The sequence below is a fragment of the Paroedura picta genome, chromosome 12 (genome assembly GCF_049243985.1).
Source record: "Paroedura picta isolate Pp20150507F chromosome 12, Ppicta_v3.0, whole genome shotgun sequence".
Taxonomy (NCBI): Eukaryota; Metazoa; Chordata; class Lepidosauria; order Squamata; family Gekkonidae; genus Paroedura; species Paroedura picta.
Window position 1 is genome coordinate 21,374,599 of NC_135380.1, and position 9,491 is coordinate 21,384,089.

At 41.5% G+C, this 9,491-nt stretch overlaps 1 protein-coding gene across 5 annotated transcripts in view; it reads right to left on the reverse strand.

Annotated features, from left to right (window-relative positions):
- Nucleotides 1-9,456, reverse strand: part of NSD3 (nuclear receptor binding SET domain protein 3) — a 73,843-nt gene extending 64,387 nt beyond the window's left edge. For 3 of the 5 annotated variants that reach the window (XM_077305918.1, XM_077305917.1, XM_077305914.1), the window contains exon 1: nt 9,023-9,456. The gene's annotated coding sequence lies outside the window, so the exon portion shown is untranslated. Of the gene's footprint in view, nt 1-5,274; nt 5,296-5,362; nt 5,382-9,022 lie in introns of those variants that run through there. The other 2 variants (XM_077305916.1, XM_077305915.1) reach the window with 2 other exon arrangements.
- Nucleotides 9,457-9,491: the final 35 nt, after the last annotated feature.

Sequence of the window (9,491 nt, forward strand, 5' to 3'; positions counted from 1 at the left end):
GAAACAAGGGCTGCTAACACCATCCTTAAATTAACATACCTGTGCTACAGGTAGGCATTATTAGGTCTTCAAGTAAGGTATTACTTAAAGGGTGCCTGTCTACTAGTTCACTAACCTCTCCCTCTACTGCCAAAAAATAAACACACTATTGCCCACTCTATATGACCCTCCTTTTAATGTAGTCGCTTCCTGTTTTGCCTCTACACACTGTGGTAAGCCCATTTTCACCTTTGTATAATATTCTCCTTTGACACTTTTAATACTTAGAATTCCCATCTCATAGTGAGATTGGAAAGGTAGTCCTGCTTCATGGGAAGAGAACCACACAGCTATTTGAGCCCTAGATTCTACACTTTTAACCCAGTGAGGTGCACACTCCAGCACAAGAAAAAGAGACTTTGGAAAGTTTAAAAAGGGAATAAAATGGCTCACAAAATGGCAGGATGCTGCTGCAATGGCTGGCCTGGTTCCCAACTCACAACTTAAAAAACAAAACTAGATGAATACTACTGCACCACAGCAGTACATTAAACAAACAAGGAAGTGAAGAAAGTTGCAACAGCCAAAGGGCAAAGTTGGAGAAGCACTGAGCAAGCTTGCACTTTCCACAGGATTTCCTTTGGTTGGCTGCCCCCAATCAGCTTTGCAGAAATACTTGGTATTGTTCTATCAACATCTCAATATCACATTTCAAAATCTAATACCATGGTTAAGCGCCCAAGCCAACAGATAATATGGTCTTGTATGCAAAGGCCTCTCGTATGCATATTTCCCTTGAACCGTAGGGTCTCCAAGTGAGATCAATTCATGAACTGGTCAAATCAATAAGGATGAAGATACATTTCATCCATTACTAACAACAGCACTTGAACAAAGTTTGAAACCAGTGGCACCTTTAAGACAAACAAAGGTTTATTCTAGGTAGAAGCATTTATGTGCACACACAGCAGCACTTTAAAAAAATTGAAAAGATGCCAGTCTTTGGATAACTAGATATGAAATTACATTTGCTTATTATGAAATGGGAGAAATAAAACCACTGTTTGATAGCTAGCAAACAAACGATCAGCCAAATCAAAGGTGCAAGATTTGACATATATTTAAACCACTGGTGGTCACCTAACTATGGAAATATTTTTCCCTTAATACCTTTTAAAATCATTAAATATCAAGTCAAATAAAAGAACATAAAAGACAAAACAAATAAAGGAAAGGAAGAGGAGGAGATGGAATGGCCAGTCATTCACTTGTTTTTCTTATCTATTTATCATAGCTGGATTCCAGTGTGCAATTACTGTCTTCCACGATCCTATCCTACTCTGACGTGACTACGAGACACAAGTGCTACATGAGAAAATGGACACGGTCATGCAGATAAGAATAACACGAGCCACAGTTGGATACCGTAGGTTAGTATGTTATTTTCTGACTGCTGATTTGGGGGGGGGGGGGGGCGAGTGACTGAATACAGTGATTTGCTTATGGCCACAGTGAGGTCACAAGTCTTGAACCCAAACTTTCCTTCTTTACAATTTTATCTTGCAGATGTTTCTTTTTGTTGAAGGAAACGAAAAGTGTGTTAGACCTCTTTTCTTCTTCTGTATGTACTATGCATGTAGTGTTTTGAGGAAGGGATCTGATTTGTACAGAACTAAGCTGTCATAAAAAATCACCGACCAAGCTGTTGAATATCCTTAATATTTACTAAATAATTTATTCCCCCCCAAAAAACAACAACAACAACTGAGGAACTACTTTGGAGCTCTGCAAAATAAGATACTTTACACAGCTATTGTATTGCCCATAATATTGACAGTCCCCAATTTCCCGAGGCTAGTCAAGCAGAGCTTTAAGTACCTAGCTAAACACAACTGCTCTTGGTCCATGGAGCAATAAGAAAGAAAGCACCTCCTTTTTGTACCTGATATAGGTTTAAGCAGACGCCCTGCGAAGGAGGTGGGGCAGAGTGGGAGAACTGTGACCGCCCCCAAGGTCACCCAGCTGGCTGCATATGGAGGAGTGGGGAATCAAACTTGGTTCCCCAGCTTAGAGGCTGCTACTCTTAACCACTGCACTGAAGCTGATGCACAGCACTCAGACATCTGTGGCAAGCGCTCCTCCCCAATCCATGACTTTGACAGCACAGCACAAGATACAACCTACAGCCATTTTGAAGAGGCACACTCTGCATCCCTGCAATGTTGCTGTATTTATAACCATGCACAGTCTTCCTGTGGTGGCGGGTATCAGAAGCTTAGAAATGACAGTGAACAGCAGGTAAAGCTTGCGTTGCAAAACCGGAATTTGTTAACTGCTTCAAGTATATTATGACTTTGATGTTCTTTGCAGACTGCTTTAACCTCAAACTTATTATAAGTTTGCAGTAGAAGCCTGATATAATTTGCAACATATAGCAATAAACAATGTGCAACCCTTAACACATTTGCTGGAATGCCCAACAACTGGGTTCCAAAAATGTAAAGCTAGCAAATGTTCCAATGCAATAGTCTAGTCACTTCTCACACAGAAAGCCCTATACTTGCAATATATGCTCCATCAAGCCCTGCATTCTATTTTCGACAGTGGTCATGCTATCCAATGTTTCGCTGAAGCCAAAATGTGGGTAATTTCTTCTCCAAATCTATTCCAATGGCCACAAAATGCTGCAAGTTGCTTTAAACCCCTTTCATCCATAATTAAAAATTTGCATTATTCGGAATCTCACACAAATGCAGTAATTTATTACTAGAATGTAATTATTACTCATGTAATAATTTATTAGTTACGAAATAATTCGTTCCATACGATTATCATTTTGTGATACTACTACATGGCACATTTTTTGTCACTTGTAGCAAAAGAAGTAGCAGCTATCCAAGTTCACTTTTGCTGGAGAAGCATCACTACCAACTAATTGTGATTAATTTTATCTCAAGAAAAAAAACGCACATTTAATCTCCAATAGTTTAAACTCTGTACATCACTGAGCATCCTCCTAGCCAGGGCAGCCACTTTCAAGTTTTCCACTGATATTTCTATCTCCTATTGAAATCAGCAGGGTAATTTGGAATGGATTATGTGTATTGTTTTCAGAACAGAAATAAAACTGATCTACTTTCAAGTAAAGCAATGGCAAGCTACACATACCGGGTATATGAAGCAAACTGTGGAGAGTATAAAACATCAGCCTACAGGAAGCTGCAAGATCCTAATTATTTAGAAATAGTTCTATCAAGAACCCTAAAGTCATGTGTAGAAACACTGAAGATGGACTGAATGCTTTAGACAGAGCAGAGAATGAGATTCAGGAAGCACATGTGTTCCACTCTTGCCCATCTCTCCTGCCTTCTGATTTGCTTCCATGGCTGGTTCTTACCTTTGAAGTCCTGAACTGTCTCAGGCCTTAACAAACGCCTCTATCCATATCACTTTCACTCATCTCTCAGTATCAACTGTTGCATCCTGAAAATGATCTGATCCAAAACCAACTACAAACCACAGTTTGGTGCTACACAAATTGGCCTCACCTGTTGTCTCCTCCCTGCCACTCCATTAATCACGTCTATTTCAGCACAAGCTGGTTTGCTATTATACCCATACTAGAAAGTTATGATTTGCCATTGCTCTTCAAACCACATCTGTAAACCACGGTTTGAAACATACTTTATACCCCGTCTCAAAGGGCACAATCAAACCATAGTTTACTGGTTTGATACAGGTTGCCTTAAAGCAGAATTAACTGAGCTGCAGCACGCAAAAGGAGAACAGAGTGCATGAGCACAAAGACGGTCCACAGCATGCCAAACCACAGCTTGGCATTCTGAACCTACATTTTCTGAAGCGCATCAAATCTGGCACAATGCTTTCTCTATCTGAGCCTATGAACTCACTCCCTAGGGAGATCTACCTGGCAACCTTCCAACATATCTGCCAACAAGTGACATCATTTTATATCAAACAATTTCCCTGGGTACTGGCTAACTTATTTATTGAATTCCAATTATGCCACTGCATTTTTAAGCCCATTTTGGTATTCTATTTTAACCATTTATTTTTGCATTTTGTATTGGAGACACTCTTACAGAAGGGCAACTAATAAACATAAAAACAACAATCAGCTACAGCTTATGATCCAGGCTTTAACAACATGCACACTCAACTGGTTTACAAATTCCTCTTTAATCAATGACACCCTCTTACAGAAAGGTGTGCCTGCACTAAGCCTTTCATCACCAACATGCTTGCACGCGAGCAACCATGCAATGAATCAAGGTTTCATTCCTACTACCATTTTCATATGCATGTAAACTGTCTTTGATTTTACAAACCTTTCTAAGAATCAATTTTCCCCTCATCTCTGAAAAAAGGAAAAGGGGGAGGGGTAGGAAGCAATGACATTTTCTGGTAATGAGAAGCACAGGCAGATATATTTTTACTGGATCAGCTATCCAAGCTCAAATCCACTGTTTTAAAGCCTTAGTTGGTCCAATAAAGGTACTGTCTCGTTTAACTGATGGTTCCTGTTGCAACACATCTGACAACACTGTGATCAGTGTTGCTTATTTAAGCAATAAGGCAATTTAGACTACACTTTTTGTGAGTGTGAAAACAATCCATGCCATTATCCTCCATAGAAATGTCATGCCAAACCTGAACTTTACATACATGTAGTGCTTAAAAAGCAAAACGTTTTCAAGTGAAAAATCATCTTTCCTAGAAAGCATTTTGCTGCAAACTCCCCACTTTCCCCATCATTGTTTTATTTTCATCAGGTATCTATCCTCCCAATTGGAGACAAACATTACCACTTTAAGCAGTTCAACCCCTTGTGTCATCCATTGATCATTTTTTTACTATGACCCATTTAAAGAAAAATAGTAACCAGAAAAAAACAGCAATGCCATTACAATCATTGCCTTGTCCAATATAAACACGATGGAGTTGCAAAATATTAATGAACCATTATTACATGCAACTATACCACTGCAGCCAATAATAATAAATTATATTTTGCATCAGCCAAGATCATTAGGGTTTTTTTTAAAGGCAGGCAGCAACAGAATCACCTAGGAGTCTATAAACAGGTACATACAAATGAAAGAAGAACACCAAAATATACTACTTTGTTTTAAAAACAAAATGGCATATTTATCAACAGTCAGAATCCAGAAACTCACACCAAGGTTTGGCTGATTTACAAGACATTCACATTTATGCTTCTGTCATACAAACAAAGTAACAACAGGATTAACAAACAGAAAATGTTAAACATACATTCAGAATATGAAGCCTGTTTCCACTGCAGACAAAAAGGAGAAGAAGCTATCAAACTGGAAAATATCAAAGCATCATACAAATATACCTGCTTCCCACTTATCAGATACCTGAACAGCAATTTGTCTCACATCTCTGTTGTCTGCTGTATGTGAAATTCTAACAGCATTTGCACAGTTCAATGTTGGTTAAAACATGGGAGACCTAGCTATTTGCGGCAAAATACATTTAGGAAAAACAATTTGAAAAAACGTAAGGGGTGGAAAATCTCTCAGTGTATTAAATTTAAAATACAATCATTAAATAAGTTTCAGCTAGCTATATATAAACAACTGTGCCTTTTGTCAGCAGCACTGGCAATGTAATTTCCTTGTTTACTTAAAGACACTGCAGAAGACATTGCAGTTCCTTCTGCCATTTACAACAGAGGCAGCTCTCTGCCTATTCCTATTTAATTCTTCATGAAAATGGAGAGAAAAATATTTCTGTATAATCCCGCTGCAGCTTTGTATTGAAAAGGGTTAATTTCTGCACCGCAGTCCTGGCTGCAGAAAGGAAAGGGGGAGGGAGAGAGAATGTCGCTTTCCCTAGCTTGCTAATGATACATTTCAGAATGGTATGAGGGTAGGAAAGAGAATAGGAACCTATGAAGATGAACTGAAATATCATTTGTTAACCCAAAGCAGTGAGGATTCGTTTTGGGGGGAGGGGAGAAGCTGAGGGGTGGGAAAGAGATTTACACTGCAGTATCTGGCAGCAAACATGGCTGCCTCTACCCCTTTAAATCAGAATGGCCCTCCTCTTCCTCCTCCATCACATTAAAATATTCTCTGGTCTTTCCTCAATTATCCCTCATCCTTCTGCTGAAAAAAAAAGGAGACTACCTCTCTCTATAAGTAAAAACAGGACATCTGTTAAGGTCCTAGGCTTGCACTGTAATAAGCCATTTGTGCAAGTTTATATACTACATATATGTATATGTATACATGGCATGAAAATGCACACAAAAGACGGTTTCATTACCAGTCCCTGATAAGACTTCCTCAACTCCCAAGGCCAGTACTATCCCATAACTTTCCACTCTAGATGTCATGCAAAGGCAGCCTTTAACACAACAAAACATCCACAGTACAAATTCTCACACTTCATTCACGCAGCTCTGCTTTAAAACCATATTACCACACACACTCATGTACTCTTCCTATGGCTCTGCATACTGAGCTCAACACCATGTTTATTACATGCCACCTTGTTTTATTTATGTTGTTTTACGTTATTTATAATATAATTTGATTTCTTCACTGCACCCTCCCCGCAAGCATTATACTGTGTAGTATAACCTCCCTCACATCCTCAGTCATTCATGTTGAAAAGCCAAGGCTACCTAATGCCCACTAACTTCTGTTTCTATCATCTTATACAACTCATCACCAGCTGCCCTCTTAACGCTGATTAATACACACACCCATACAGCTTATTTGACCACAACCATCTTATACTCTCAGCTGTCTTTTCCATCTTTATCATTAGGGAAAGCTCTCGGGATAACAAATCCCACTCATTTCCCGATTTCCTCCAGTTTGTGACCACATCCTCAAAGTTCTTCAGCACCAACAGAGGCCCAATGTCCCATTCAAGGCCTACTTTCAAGGCCTGTTTCTTAGAACACGCCAAATGGCCAAGTTCTTATACTTCATTCACACAGTTCTACAGTTAGTTAATTCTCCTTTCAGGTATTTTCCCCATATCTTCTTCCTTCAATTATTGTTGAAGCACAATAAGCACAAATCTCCTCCTACAGAGCTTCCCACAGAGAAGTCCCAACCAGAATCACAGCATTCTAAGGCCACCAATTTCAATGTATTTTGCACCGCGTAACTCTGTTTAGGACTGCACTGGGTTTTATCTTGTCCCCCATAACACTGCCTACCATATACTGTTTGGGATTAAGCCAGGGTGGGATGACTATAAATTATTTTATCATGGTGTCTGATGATTTAACAAGGTTTTTTTTTTTTGCAATTTTTATTGGGTGGTTTTGGTGCTGGGATTACAAGCTACCAAGACAAACACAAATATTATATTGCTCCAACTGAAAACTCACAGCCCAAACCCTACTTTATAAATACAACCCACCTATTTCCAATCTACCTGTACCATGGTGATTAAGCTCCTAGTTAATATCTGGGATGAACTCAGTGGCTGGCCTGAGGCAAGCCACTTCCTCTCATATTTATTCACAACACAGAGATAATATTGATCGTATTGGATGATTACATTTCTATCATTCTATCAAAACATGACAGCAAGGTGAGAGATAGTAGTTCCAATAGTTCCAAAGCCACACCACTACCCCAAGAGCCAGATCTCTCCATGCACTAGCCACTACACCACCATGGATTACTGACAACTACTTATTTGGTATTAGTAAGATAACCATTGATACATAAATCTATCCTGAACACTCTAAACTGGTGCATAAACGCTAATTATTGCGACCTTTCTATTAGAACTGTTTTATGAGATTTTGGTTTAAACTGGTTTATGCTGCTTTTATGCACTGGCTGGGTTTTTAAGGCAAGATTTTAATACCTTATTAACTGTTAGCATTCACAGCATTTTGCATTTTTATTACTTTGCAAGCTATGAGCAGGCTCTCTGGAAAGGCTGCACAAAAATATCTAAATAAACATAGGTAATTTCAGATGTTAGCCTGTAGCAAGAAAAAACATCAGTCCAGGGGCACCTTGGGGACTAAAAAATGTATTTCAGCATAAGCTTTCATGAAGTAAAGCAGAAATCAAGCAGGCTAGCCAAGCTTATTTCAGCATAAACTTCGGTGAATCAGACCTCACTTCTTCCAATACACTTAAAATAAAAATGTTACATAAATATTTACAACCAAAATCAAAGAGAAAAAATGTTGGGGGAGAACAGAAGTTGTGGCAAAGAGGCTTGGGGTAAAACTTCTTAAGGCACAGGAGACTGAGGTGGCTGTTAAACTTAAGAGAGGTCAGTTTCCAACCTCCTGTAGGCTCTGGTTATAGAGATAACACTGTGAGTCAGAGCGCACTTCCTCAGATACATGAAACGTACATCTGTTAAGCAGATACATTTATACTAAAAGCTGCAAAACGGAAAGGCGCGTGGAGACGTTAGAAACCAGTTTGAAACAAAGATCCAGTCAAAAGAGTAGCCCCCTCACTTGTTTCTGCTGGTTACAATTTCCAGTATAAATGCATCCACCCAACACCTGCACACTTTGCGCATCAGACCAAGTGAGTTCTGACTCACCAGAGGTTACGCAGAAGTAAAAACGATAGTGTTTCAGGTACTATGAGCCATTTTTTCCTTTTCAGTTTTACTGCAAGCTTTGGGCCTGGACACATCATAAAATTGCTTGTAAGTGACCAACTAGGAAAACTTTGAAGTCTGGAAGAGTTTACCCCCTCCTCCCCCCCTAAATCCCCCCAAATCCAGAAGAATGCATGGAAAGAGTTAGTTTTGGTTTTTTAAAGTGTGGACTACTCTATCTAGTAACAGCAACTGTCGAAGCTCTGCAAGGCGGGCTACTGCTGTTGTACTACAAATCACTGAACACGAGGAGCCAGGACCTCTGGCAGGCTGCTGCTGCCCCCCATGCCCCCACGGGCTCCTCACCCTTCCAGCAGCCCCGCCCCGGAGCCCCGCCCCCTCCTCCCCGACGGCCCCCCTCCCCTCCGCGCGCCTCCCTCTCTCTCCACCTCACCTTCAGTCTGTTCCATTCTAAATCCCCCCGCCGTCTCGGACCGATCGCAGCAGAGACACAAAACGCTGAAGCCGCGCGGGAAAGGGCCAAGCCGGGCCGGGCCGGGCTTGGCGGCGAGGGGGGCGGGCCAGGCCCCGCAGTAGGCCGCTCTCGATCCCCGGCCTCAATTTCTGCGGCGCTCCTCCTGCTGCCTTTGCTGCCGCCTCCGCCTCGGCCGCCTCCTCCTCCTCGCGCCGCTTCCACCACGGCCGCCGTCCCGGGCGGCCAAGGAGCCGCAAGGCCGCGCGGGAAGCCGACGAGCGCGCGGTGGGGTGGGGAGGGGGCGGCAGAGAGGGGGCGCTGGCGCTCCGCTCGCTCTCGCTGGTTCCCGGTCTCGGCCCTGCTCGTTCCCGCTCCCTCCGCCTCTTTCTCCTCACGCACACAAAGCTCCGCGCACGGACCGCGGCAGTCAGCCCCGGGAAAAGCGGCC